Source organism: Acinonyx jubatus, chromosome C2 (genome assembly GCF_027475565.1).
Source record: "Acinonyx jubatus isolate Ajub_Pintada_27869175 chromosome C2, VMU_Ajub_asm_v1.0, whole genome shotgun sequence".
In the NCBI taxonomy this organism is placed as follows: domain Eukaryota; kingdom Metazoa; phylum Chordata; class Mammalia; order Carnivora; family Felidae; genus Acinonyx; species Acinonyx jubatus.
The window spans coordinates 70,631,573-70,645,451 of NC_069384.1; the positions used below are offsets into that span (position 1 = coordinate 70,631,573).

The 13,879-nt window shown below is 41.4% G+C and overlaps 1 protein-coding gene across 2 annotated transcripts in view; it reads right to left on the bottom strand.

The window, feature by feature from the left end:
- The window catches only part of TFRC (transferrin receptor), a 52,885-nt gene that overhangs the window by 23,715 nt on the left and 15,291 nt on the right, over positions 1 to 13,879 (bottom strand). Inside the window, exon 2 of one of the 2 annotated variants that reach the window (XM_027061099.2) lies at positions 10,591 to 10,610. The gene's annotated coding sequence lies outside the window, so the exon portion shown is untranslated. Of the gene's footprint in view, positions 1 to 6,581; positions 6,605 to 10,590; positions 10,611 to 13,879 lie in introns of those variants that run through there. The other variant, XM_027061098.2, reaches the window with a different exon arrangement.

Below are 13,879 nucleotides of genomic sequence, written 5' to 3' on the forward strand. Positions count from 1 at the left end.
AGACTACATAGTGGATAACAGTATTGTATCAGATTAGATCTGGAGAGTGTGATATATTCGATTTGATTATACTAGATTTGGAGAGTGTGACGATATATTCTGTTTTTGGAAAAGAATGCCCTTGTTCTTAGGAGATTAATGCTGAAGAATTTAAGAATTTAGTATTGGGGCACCTGGCTGGCTCCATTGGAAGAGCATGCAACTCTTGATCTCAGGGTCATGAGTTCAAGCCATATGTTGGGTGTAGAGATTACTAAAAAAAAAAATTGGAAAACTTAAAAAAAAAAAAAAAAAAGAAAGGATGAAGTATCCTAACACTTATAACTTACTTTCAAATAGTTTAGTTTAAAAAAAATGGTCTGAAAAAAAAGGGGGTCTAAGAGGGGCACCTAGAGGCACGTAGGTGGCTCAGTCGGTTAAACATCCCACTCTGGATTTCATGAGTTTGAGCCCCACACTGGGTTCTGCACTCATGGTGCAATCCTGCTTGGGATTCTCTCTCTCTGTCCCTCCCCTGCTCACTTCCTCTCTCAAAATAGACTAAAAATAAATTAATAAATTACTTTAAAAGCGTATAAGAAATTGGGGCGCCTGGGTGGCTCAGTCGGTTAAACGTCCGACATCGGCTCAGGTCATGATCTCACAGTTTGCGAGATCAAGCCCCACATTGGGCTCTGTGCTGACAGCTCAGAGCCTGAAGCCTGCTTCGGATTCTGTGTCTCCTTCTCTCTCCGCCCCTGCCCCTGCTCATGCTTTGTCTCTGTATCTTAAAAAATGAATAAACGTTAAAAAAATTTTTTAAAAAAGTGTATAAGAAGTAAAGCAAATGTGGTAACTGTTAATAATTGATGAATCGGAATAAAGGGTACATGAATATGGATATATACCGTACTATTATTTCAAGTTCTCCTACCATGGTTCTACCTACCATGGTAGGTAAATTTAAGTAACTGAATTTAGTAGTCAAAGGGACAAATACAACAGACTAGCACCTGGGGGGAAAAAAAAACCCAAAGTAGAATTAAGTCAAGACTGGTCATGCTAAAAAGACCTGTAACAAACCATCTTCAATACAAAAGGAGAGAAAACATGATCCTTCTGATTAAAGGAACAGTTCTTACAAATGATTTGATAGATCTCTGATGCAAAACGAATAGACAAAAGAAAAACACACCATGCTGTTTTACACACAAAGAAGCCAACCATCTGAGATGTTCAGTGTCTTGTTCAAGGCTGAAAACTGATAATCCAAAAACTGAAGTTCAATGGGTTACTGAGTTATAAAAACTCTGTTCTCATCTCCAGAAATTTAAGAAATTAATCTTAACCTTCGAATCACTATGTTGTGTGCCTAAAACTATATATTGTATGTCAACTATCCATAAATAAAATAAATTTAAAAATAAATAAATGACAGCCATTTTATTATTTTTTAAAGATTTAAAAATTTTTTTATTTGAGAGAAAGAGAAAAGAAAGAGAGTGGGGGAGGGATAGAGGGAAGAGAGGGAGAGAGAGAATCCCAAACAGGGGAAGGTGCAGAGGGAAGACAGAGAGAATCCCAAGCAGGCTCCACACTCAGCACAGAGACACAGGGCTCAATCCCACGACCCTGGGATCAAGGCCTGAACCGAAATCAAGAGTTGGATGCTCAACCAGCTGAGCCACCCAGGCACTGCTAAAAGATTTTTTTATTTTCAAATAATCTCTACACCCAACATGGGGCTTGAACTTACAACCCAGAGATCAAGAGTCACATGCTCTACCAACTGAGCCAGCCAGGCAACTTAACACCCATTTTAAAGGTGAAAAACACCTCTATAACCAACAGAGTTCTATGTTAAGTTAAAGCACTGGTATTTAGTGAAATCCAGATTTTCTAATTAATTTGATTTGAGTGCCTCTAAATGTTTTAAAGCGATATTATGTTGAGATATATAAAATGGTCATTTATTTCATACTATTTTAAGGCTTTTCCTACACTACAAGTACACTTAACAGAGCATTTAACATGCACATGTCACAAAGCAAACTGAGATATACACAGACTATAAAATAAAAGACGTTACATAAGCTGGCATTAGAAAAGTCTCCTATCAAAACCTATTAACAACAACAAAAATTTAATCCCCAAGCTTTAACGACCAGAGCCAAGAAGCAAGATCATATTCTTAGAAGCAAAGTCTCTTGCCCTATCTGGTACAAAAAGTTTACCATTATCACTGCACCAGAACCCTACAAACCCAATCACTAGAACCAGAACTAGAAGACCCCACCCTGAACCAATTTTAATCACCCTTTTCTAGGAAAAACCAGTTTACAAGTTTAATGCTGATCTGAACCAGCCATTCCTCAAGGTTTCCAGTTTTAAATTAATTTTGAGATTAAAGTGACAACACTTTTAAATAAATGATCTAAATAAAGGATTTAAATAAATGATGAGATTGAGTTGATTGCAATTCTGCATAAACAGATATTAATAGAACATGTAATTATGATTTTGTATAATTAAAATCTAAGTACAGTTTTTACTGAGAACACCAGTATGTTATTTCTATTTCAATATCCAGACACAAAATGAAGACTATAACATAAAAGAAATCAAGTCAGAGGAAAAAATTGTGACTTAGGCAATTCCCATTTTAACTTCATAATTTAACCCCGCATCTATGAATAACACGGTAATTCTAGGATATCTACAAAAGTTACTCCTTAAGTTTTATATACAAAAAAATTGAGTCATTCTTTCAAAATGACTTCATAAATGATAAAGCTTTGTATTGAAAAGAACCCCTTACTGAATTTTCTTTGAACTGAAATCACTCTAATTTATGTACTCTAGAAGCATCAGAGAAACTTTTCCTACCAGTTATAATCACTGTCTATAAACAGTTCTGTTTATAGTTACATAGTTCTGTTAAAAGATGGCATCTAAAAGCCAAACATCTTTTATTACAGCTTATTTCACGATGTCACCACCATTGCTGATAATCCATAACAAGAGACAAACCAAACACCAACTGGATTTTTGTACATATTAGCACCTTGTGTATCTTTGGTGCTCTCAATGATAACTTGAAAACGTATTCAGTTTCTCACATTAATAATGAAAATTAAAGTAAGCAAAACAGAGCCGTGTATGTTTTGAACATGAAATGGAAGGAGTAACTGAGTCTTTTTTTTTTCTTTCTGAAATGTCTTTTAATTGAGCCATGGGATGGAAGACAGGAGGCAGGCGAAGGTACAAGCTAGACTACAGTCCTAAACTTCTTCATAATTCAGTTCTAAACTTCTTTATAATTCCTATCATCTTATTCCTACTTTCTTCAAACGTGGCATTAATTTCTATTTAATTTTTTTAAATACAGTAAATACCTTGAGGTCTTAAGCCACTTTGGGGTGTCTTAAGACCAGGAGTCTGTACACAATACATACAGCTGAGGGTGGGGGGATCTTTGCACCAAAATACATGGTCATCTATGTATGACATACCCAAAACTGAAATTTTACCTGAAATAAGAATGAGTCACTTGTTTATTACTGACAAGCCTACTTCCATTTGGAAAATGCGCCACAGCCTCAAGTCCTTGCAGCACACATGAAACAAAGTTCCTCTACTTGCTTTTAAGGCTCTCTGTTCTAGAGAACTTCACTACCAACTAAATGCTGCCCTCTACTATCTCCAAAATGAGACAGAATTCAGTCCCTGCCTCTACTAATATCCTTCCTTTGTTCTACTCATCCTTCCTTTCTTCTTGACTCAGCTCAGGGAACATCTTTATGAAGCCTTCTCTGATTGATTTCGCTACCCTATACTTGATAGGGAATATACAAAGAATAATTAACAAAGAAAGATATTTTATTTCTTAACAGTATGGGGACATATTTAAATGTATGTAAAGTTCATTTCTCATATCATTTGGAAATGACATAAAAAAGAATACAATGAAAACCTTGCACTTGGAACTGGAATCATCTCCCATCTCTGCCACTACTCTGGTTTATTCTGGAATCACAGGACAAAGCATGGATAGTAGGGTGATTTTAAAAAGGAGAAAAACTTCAGGGGCGCCTGCGTGGCTCAGTCGGTTGAGCGTCCGACTTCAGCTCAGGTCATGATCTCACAGATCGTGAGTTCGAGCCCCGCGTGGGGCCCTGTGCTGACAGCGTGGAGCCTGGAGCCTGCTTCGGATTCTGTGTCTCCCTCTCTCTCTGCCATAACCCACTCGCATTCTGTCTCTGTCTCTCTCAAAAATAAACATTAAAAAAAATTTTTTTTTTAAGTAGAAAAACTTCACGGGCACCTGGGTGGCTCAGTCCGTTAAGCATCCAACTCAGTTTTGGTTCAGGTCCTGATCTTATGGTTCATGAGTTCGAGTCCTGCATTGGGCTCTGTGATGACAGCATGGAATTCTCTCTCTCTCCCTCTCTCTCTGCCCCTCCCCTGCTCTCTCTCTCAAAATAAGTAAACAAACAAATTTTTAAAAAAGGTAGAAAAACTTAAAAGGTTACCTGGTGGGGCTCCAAGATCTTAAGCAATTGGTTATGGATACCTGTTTTGCAAATTGTTTCCCTATGCATTTGCAGGAGAAATGAAAAGATGACATGAACCTACAAAACTTCTTCAGGGCCCCCAGGACACATATAATAATTGTGTCTACCCAGGATGGTCAAGCTCTTTCCTAGCTTTAAGGGTCTAAAATGAAACCCCATGGAGGAAAACAAGGAGAATCTTCATTTCTATTCAGCTTTCTGTAAAAAGATTGTCCAATTCAGTCTACCTGTACAGTGCTCATCTCAGACAGCAGACAAATGGCACATCCAGAGAAGGGTTCCAAAAGGCCTCAGAGGATCATTTTTAACTAGCTTTTGTTGTTGTCTGATTCAAGTTTCGCCGGGCACCTTGCTCCACTATAGTTAAGTACGTTATCAGAGGCAAATAACTGCCACAACCTAGGGCAGGGTTAGCGGAGTTGTTGTCTCTACCCAACAATCTTCAGTACAGGCTAAGTTCACAACCATTACTTCACAAAAACATTCCATATTCTATCAAAGAAAAGTTAAAAGGTGCTATGCTGTAAGTCGATTTTTGGAAAATATTTCATATCGATGACAAAACGTTTTAAGTTCTAGATCTTGTGAAGTATTCTAAATTTATGATAATCCAAAACAGAAAAAAGAAGAGCCAAGAAGTACTTTAAATAGACTAAACTTGAATTTTGCAGTAGACAACAACTTCTGGAAATCACCTTAAACGTCTTTGTCAGTGAGGTCAAACTCCCTAGCTCAGAGGCAACTGAATCAGCATCTAGTATTCCAACTCCTATCTAAGCCTGGAATAAAGATATCAGGTATCCATGTACTTTTGTAAGAGGACAACTACTTCCTACTTCAATCCTCTCACCCCACCCCCCAAAAAAGGGAGAAAGCAGAAACAATTAAGTTCCCTGCTTTACCCAAGGTCGCTACAAACAGAGGAAAAAATGTTAACCGAAAAAAGTCAAGTCACAAAATATTTCCTTACTCACCCTACCCACTACATTATAAAGCTATCCACTAGAAAGTGACACAATGGGCGTCTAAGACATTTGTCAATATAGCAAGCCCTTTAACCATACTGCTAATTTCCTGAAAGGGAAAGCCAATTCTAATCTAAACAGCTTTCACTTGGCCTCTAGACCATAGCTTTCACAAAGTAGAAGTCTTATTTCTGAATCTCCCATCTTATAACAAGGAGAGCAATCAGAATATTCTTCGAGTCAGCACCTGCGGCATTCAAACAGCTTCTGCCTAGGGAAAACTGAGAACCCACACACAAAGCCAACGGCATCGCTGAAAGATCAGGTTGTGCCGGAGTTCAAACGCACGGCTTACAGAAGCTCACATCAAATTCCCAGGGCACACTCGTAACCGAGTGGAGGACAGCTCTGTCACTTTGAGCAGTGAGACCACGATCAGGGTAGGCGCCGAGAGAGCGTAGGGCTACAAGCTCAAGGTCACCCGCGCACCCCGACAGCAGTTCTTTGGGGAAACTTCCCGGAGTAGCCACGTGCTCCCAGCAGAGCCAGTCTACGCTGCGGCAGCGTGGCTCGCACTCCCGCGCCCGCGGCCTATGGCTGTCCCACGAGGTCCTGTATCTTTTAAGGACGAGCTCGTGAGGACAAGGGATCGGGTGGCCTGAGGAACGGCCGGAAGCAGAATGGCGGGGCGCAGAGCGACAGCCGGGTACCCCTCATCCCGCCTTCAGTGCCTTAACGGAGAAACCATTCGCCGCCCGGCGAGACGAGAAGGGCGCAGAAAGGCAGAGAAGGGCAGCCCTTCTCCGCACCGCGGCTCCACCTCGCTGCACCTGCAGCCCGCTCCCCGCGCCGCGGCGGCCCCTTCCAGTCCCGCACGCGGGCCCCGCTCCATCCCGCCCTCTCCTCCCGAAGGCTCCGCAAGCCTCCCCGCGCCCTCTGCGGTCCCCCAATGCAGCTGGACAGCACCAAGGGGGCCCGCACCGGAGACCGCTCGCACCCGCCCAGCAGGCTGAGGGGAGGCCAGGGAGGGTCGGGGAGATTCTAGCATCGGCGCGTCACTCACACAGTCTCCCCTCCGGCCGCTACCGCCCGAACCGCTACAGGCCGAAGCTGAGGCTCTGTGGGGGATGTACACCCCCAACCGGCTGTTTATAACCTGGCCCCGCCCTCTTCCGACCCCCCCCAGGCTTTGCGTCACTTCCTGCCTCACGTACACCCCAGAGGTGCTCTGGAAATGGACTGCCTTGGGCGAGCCGTGAGCACGCACTGGGACAAGGGCGCTCGACTAGTGTGCACGGAGGGGCGGGGAGGAGCGGGTTGGGGCGTGGTCGGAGGGAAAAGGCGCCAAGCCTGCAGGTGCCGGGAGGAGCCGTGGAACCCGCACTGGCTTCCGCCTCGCCGCCTTCCGCCGCGTCCCGGGCCGCAGCCTTGATACCCGGAGCCCTCCGTCTAACCTTGACCGACCTCCAGGCCTTGCAGTACAAAGGGTGATGGTGTTGGCGTTTACTTTTACATCTTGGATACTTAACACTGAAATAATTCCTTAAAGTGTATGCCCTAGTTGGAATATTAGGTAGCCAATAAAGACATATTGTGAGTATATATTTTGCAGCCTCAGAAGTGCTTAGGATAAGCAAAAAGGAAAAAGAATTAAAAGCAGAATGCAAGTTTGTATTTAGGATGTGTAAAAAATGCACGTGGACCAAGACGGGCACAGTGCTTTGCATAATGTTTAATGCATGAGGGAATGAAAAGGAAAGCAGAAACAAGTCATTTATTAGGGGGGCATAACTGTAGATGACCTTTAATGTTCACTGCCATTATTGTTATTACAAGGTTGTGCAATGCACAACAAAATAGGGTTCTTGTCACTTTTTAAACTCTTTCCAACAATCACACCCGCTCCCCGCCTCTAGTCGGTCCAGGCAAGAAGACTGGACAAGTTTACAAACAGGTACAAAGCGAGAAAACGGGCAGGGCCATAAAAGGGTCATAGATAAAGCGCTTTCCAGGTCCGAGCCCTGAGGGACAATGAACAATCCTTTAAAATGCAAATCCGTTTCCTGGCTTGGGCTCCGGCTCTTCCCCCAATTCTGCGCTAAATTTCAGGAAGTACCACGAGGTTTGCGCACCGCCCCCTTCCCTTTGCCCCCCCCCCCCCCCCCCCCCGTTCTTTAAAATCTCGCCCCAGGGAGGAATGTTTTTAAATCTTATAAGCAGAAACATAGCTGCATTTTAGAGGGTCTACGCAGGAAAAAGTGAAATCGAGGAATGGGACGGATAGGAATTAGCTGTGGAGGGGCCGCCTTGAAATTCCGACAATGGGCCGGCTGAGTCCCTTCTCCCTTTCCTTGCCCTGTGGGATCTTAACAAACATGGCTAGAATCGAGGTGAAAATCTTACAGCCACATGGACAAACGGGCTAAGGAGACCAAGGTTAGGAGGAACCTACGAAAATCCAAATTAAAAATTTTACATTCACTGGTACAGCAACTGTGGAAAACAGTATGGAGTTTCCTCAAAATTTAAAAATAGAACTACCCTGGGGCCAGTAATAGCACTGCTGGTGGTTACCAAACACACACACACACACACACACACAATCAAAGTGATACATGCACCTCTATTTTATATAGCCAAACTATGCAAGGAGTCCAAGCGTCTATCCATAGATGAATGGATAAAGAAGACGTGGTGTACAGATAAAATGGAATATTATTTGGCCGTAAAAAATAATAAAATCTTGCTATTTGCAATGACATGGATATAGCTAGAGATGATAATGCTAAGCAAAATAAGTCAAAGAAAGACAGACAAAAACCATCTGACCTCACTCATATGTGGAATTTAAGAAATAAAATGAATGAGAAAAGAAAAAAAAAGACAAACCAAGAAACAGACTCTTAACTATAAAGAACAAACTAATGGTGACCAAAGGGGAGCCAGAGGGGGGATGGGAGAAATAGGGAATGGGAATTAAAAAGTACACTTACCATAATGAAAAAAAAATTTTTTTAAGGTAACCTGAAAGAATTTACAGTCACTAAAATGAAACAACCAAGAGGACACCACTTTAAACAGTATGTCAATTATATTTTTAATTTCATATCTTTTATTAGCAACAATGGACACTATGGAATTAAATTCCCTTTATTACCCCTTTCTCCCTAGAAGCTTTGCAGGCTCTCCCTCCTCTGCAATTTCAAGTAGATGAATATAAATTTGTCTTGCTTTGTTGCAGAATCTATACCCACTGAGAGGCAAGTTTGCTTTGTTTGGTATTCCGTACACATGGTCCAACATCTTATTTTTTAAATCTGATTTTCATTGTTGTCATTGTGGTTGCCATTATTACACAACATTAGCTCCCACTTCTGGAGACCCAATAATTTGGAATGCTTGCAATGACATCAGCTTTTCATCATCTTTATTTAAACTATCTGGCCTAACTGAAATGGCTATTATTCAAGGTCCAATCTTCTTCAGACGTAAGAGACCTTAGAACTGAAATTCTTGCAGTTTGGGGAAAGGAAAATTTTTTCCTCCATCCTGGACAATTGCGGCTTATATGCCATGCTGAGCTAAGGAATGGGAGACGGGCCTGGGGCTTTAAATGGGAAGAGGATATTTCACAGGACTATAAGAAGAGCAGGTGTTAGGTAATTAAATGTTTGCCCTGCCATACAGATGGGTCATTCAGACAAAATTCATCTCTCTTAGTCATGCTTACTGAAAATGGGATTAAAATACCTGCCTTGCAGAGTTTCTGTGTGTTTAAATGAGATACTGCAGGCACAAGCTCCTAAAAACACACAGTAAACTGGCACATAATAGACTTTGGTCAGCGTTGGTGGAGTCAGCCTGGGTGGGATGGAGCAGAGTCAGGCAGAAAAGTAACATGGAAGATGTCTGCAGACTAGTGTAGGATTTTAGGTCAATGAAGAGGAAGAAATGAGGCTTTCCGCCTAGGAGAATGATTTGCGCAAAGATTCTGAAGTGACAAGGAGCCTGTGGCATGCCAATGTTAAAAGACCCTAGTCTACAGAAATACCTGACAGCCACATCAGGGGAATTACTGGTGGAGAAAAGGGTACAGGAGTCATCAGCTATAAAATTCTCTCCCTCTCCCTTTTTTCTTCACCTGGAGATGAAAGCAGAAGTCTTGCTATTTGGTGAAGGAGAAATTGCAGGAAAAAAACAAGCCAGAAAAGCCACTGACATAGTGAAAAGGCATCCCAGCCTAGAAGTCAGCAACTGGTCTCAGAGCTGTTACCGATTGTGGTGTAGAAACATGGGTTTAATGGCTCCATGTATCAGTTTCCCCATTGGCCACATGGAGATAACACCCTTTTATTTCCTTCGCCGGTGAATTAAAAAGTAGGAAAGTTCCTTAAACCACACGGTTATACAGATATAATGTGCAGCTAGTTCAGAGCCCAAGCCACTTGAGAAAATGTGGCCAGAGTGGGGAAAAGCCTGGAAATGGGAAAGTTCTAAGCAACTATTACTTAAGAAAAGGAAAGTTGTCTTTAACGGCTTTCAATATCCTGATTACAGGAAAAAAAAGACTCATTGGTAATGGCTGAGAAGAAAAGGTAATTAATTGCCATTATTATTAACATTTACTGTAGTAGTGTTGTGCGTCAGGCAAAGACTCATAAGCAGATATGAAGCAAATCTATACCTCTGAAAAGACAGGGGACACAGAAGACAAATGGGGAAACAGAATTTATACTTAAAAGACAGATAACAAGGATGCAAATGTTAAATACAAGCAAAAATAAAAGCAAGCTGGGGTCTATGACAGCGAAATGTCCAGATCTGAAAAGATACATAAGGCTTTGATGTGCCCACTAGGACATACCTGTAGTTCTCTAAATCCTGCTCCAAATTATATGCCTATGTAGATTCTAGTTAATCTTTCTGTTTAACTGTTTTTAATAACCTATTTTTAACAGAAATGTACAATTGCATGTAGACACATTCTCCTCTCTAACTCGGGCACAGATGCAGCAAGAGGGAACTTTGGCTGCTTGTCCCATAAGATCAAAGTCAAAATGTACACCTCTTACCTTAGTTATAGACCAGGAACCTAGGAAGGAAGAAAAGAAAAAAAAAAGGTGAGTAGAGGAGGGGGAAAGGCATCATAAACCCAAAGGTACAAGAGGATGCAAATTGGAGGTGGGAGATTCTTCGTTTTAGTACTTTGTTCCTTACATTTAAAAACATTAATCTTTTTGGGGGAACCTGGGTGGCTCAGTCAGTTGAGTGTTGGACTTTGGCTCAGATCACGATCTCACAGCTTGTGCGCTCAAGCCCGCATCAGGCTCGCTGCTATCAGCGCAGAGCCTGCTTTGGATCCTGTGCCTGGCTCTGTCTCTGCCCTCCCCCACTCACTCTTTCTCAAAAATTAATTAATTAACTAATCTGTTTATGTTATGTATATTTTATCACAATTTTAAAAAACACATTAATATGCCAACTCACTAACAGAGGATCCAAAACCATTTGTTCCTTCTGGTGTCGTATCTATGGTCCAAATGCTAAATGGGGTCTCTTAGGGTCAAAAAATTTTTTAGTTTTTTTTAGATTCAATTTATTTATTTATTTACTTTATTTGAGAGAGAGAGAGAAAGTGGGGGAGAGGGGCAGAGGGAAAGAGACAGAGAATCTTAAGCGGGCTCCATGCTCCGTGCAGAGCCCAGTGTGGGGTCCATCCCATGACCCTGGGATCATGACTTGAGCCAAAATTAAGAGGCAGACACCCAACTGACTGAGCCACCCAGGCACCCCAGGATCAAATATTTTTGATGGCACTCGATGCTAAAACTTTTGGTAAAATTTTATTTCACAACTCCGTATACATGTGTGTGTATATGTTTGTGTGTGTATGTGTGTTTATGTGTGTGTGTTCACAAGAAATAAGAGTTTCATGAAATAATACCTTTGCTATGTACAAAACACTATGGAGCTTTCCGTTTAATTTTTGAAATGTTGATTTCAATCCATTAAATTGATATCTCAATGGGCTGTGACCTATGTTTGAAAACCACACTCGGAGGCCATCTCCTGTCTCAGAGCACAAGTCTTGTTAGTGTACAGGACAAATGACTTGCTCAAAGTTAAATTTCAACTCCCAAGGTTTTTCCCTGTTACTTTGCCCACTGTTTCAACTTTCTACCACTCCACACTTCTGCAAATATTGATTGAGGTTTTATGAGTTAGAAAACACCCATAAACTATTTTCAAATGCTTTCAAATCCTGGCACGCACTTTGGCCAATCACAGCAGAGCTCTGCCTATCGCACAGTAGGTGTTCATAGCAACCACCACAGAAGCCACCCTAACCCACATTCAGCCCTGACCACATCTCCTATTTGACAAACTGTATCCATTTTCTTTACCTTGGAATCCTAAGCCTAGGGCAATCACTTTAGGACCAGAGTCATAAAATAAAAATGTGGAGCTCTGCACATTGGAACAGGATGCATTCCAGAGAATGGAGGTAGATTGTCAGCTCACATATTTGAGGCTGGTACTATTTTCCATTTTATTTTTCATTTTTTTTTTTCTTTAAAAATGTACTTGGGAACCTTCAGTTTCCTGTCCTAATTCTGCTGACTAAATCATTTTTTGTTTCCCCTGTACTAAAAGGAAGCTTACACAGGAGAACATAGAGTAAGAGCAATAGCCAGGTTACTATGGAAAAGTTTGCTCCTATTTTAGAGCAAGTGGCAAAAGTTACTCAGGGCAAGGAAAGAAGAATTAATAAGAATTAATTAAGAATTCAGAATGATTAATTTCTAAATTGATTATAAGGATATTTATGCCCATTTGCCAGTGTTCTCGGCTGGAGTTTTGAGCAAGATATGAGGTTCTATTTAGTTTCGTCTGGGCAAAATAGAGCTTCGAGTTTGGCGGGAACTTTAACTCCTGTACCATCCCTGGCCTATAACAGATGTTTGATAAATGTATATTGAATTAATTGAACAAAATCCCTCTGCTTCATACCATCAAGTGATTACCCAGCTTCTCCTTAACCTTTCCAATGAGAGCAAATCTGTCACTTCCCAAAGCAGAGAGCTTTGGATAGTTCAGATGGTTAGAAAGCTTTTACTTGTATTAAACTGAATTGTCGCTCCCTCTACTTTCTCCATTTGCTATTGCTTGAAGAGTGCTCTCATGTCCACAGCTGTCTTCTCTTCTTCAGATTAAATATCCTAACCCCTTCCAAGGGCTAACACAGGACACAATTCCACATCTCCCCCACCCACTGGTCACTCCTGGAAGCGTGGTTTGACCAGTCTAGGTGGAACAGCGTCACGTTCCTCTGTCCTAGAGGCTACCGCCTTTACAAAGGCCATCTGTCTGCCACCCCATTCACTACCTTACCAATCACTGCACACTGTCAACTCATGCTGACCTTTCAACAGGGTTTAATGGGAACAGACTGGCCACTGGAGCAGAGACCTGAGTTGAAAATCCAGTTTTGCCATGTACTTGCTGATTGTACGAGTAGCCCACATTTCTCTCATTTCCATGGATAATGTGATATCCATACATTGTTGCAGTCTGATACACTGTACAAGACTGTCTGTCCCAGTATATCACCAGTCTAGTCAGCTCATGATGGAAAGGAGCATAGCCTGCTTGCATCGGGGAGTGTCCTCGCCATCAGCACCGAATGATAACAGAACAATCGCTGCTAGGATTTACTGAGCATCTACTGGGCGCTAGGAACAACTCTAATCCTTTTACAGTATTAGGATTAGTTCATGTGATCTTCATAATGATCCTTAGAAATAACAATTAACATTATCCCTGTTTTCTAGGTGTAAAAACTAGGATTCTACAGAAGTTAAAGAATTTGCCCCAGGTCATAATGGCTAATAAGTGGTGATAAGCAGAATTCAAACCTAGGCAAACTAGCTTCTGAACCCAGCTCTAAACAACTCCATTTTACTATCTCTTTACGAATCTAATCATGGCACAGCTGACTGTATACATACAGTCTTCTCCCCAAGGCAGAATCTTTACTAAAGAGGTTCAGAGACTGTCCAAGTAGGACAATTTGAGAAGATCCAATATTTGGGGGTCTGGGGAATCCATCTAGTTTTCATTTCAGCTTTAATTGCATTTCAAAATTTGGATTCGTATTCATGTTGAGGAGGAAATCTCAGATCATTCTAAACACAAGATTTTGTAGTATAACTGATGCTCCAGAAATGTTTAACAGAATTGCGGTGTGCTCATATTTGTCCTTGCAAGATCCTGATTTCCTTAAATTCTCCCAATGTATGCTACCTTTGATAAGGAGAGTTACTGAATGAAAAGAATCATATTAACTTTGTTTCCAAAATA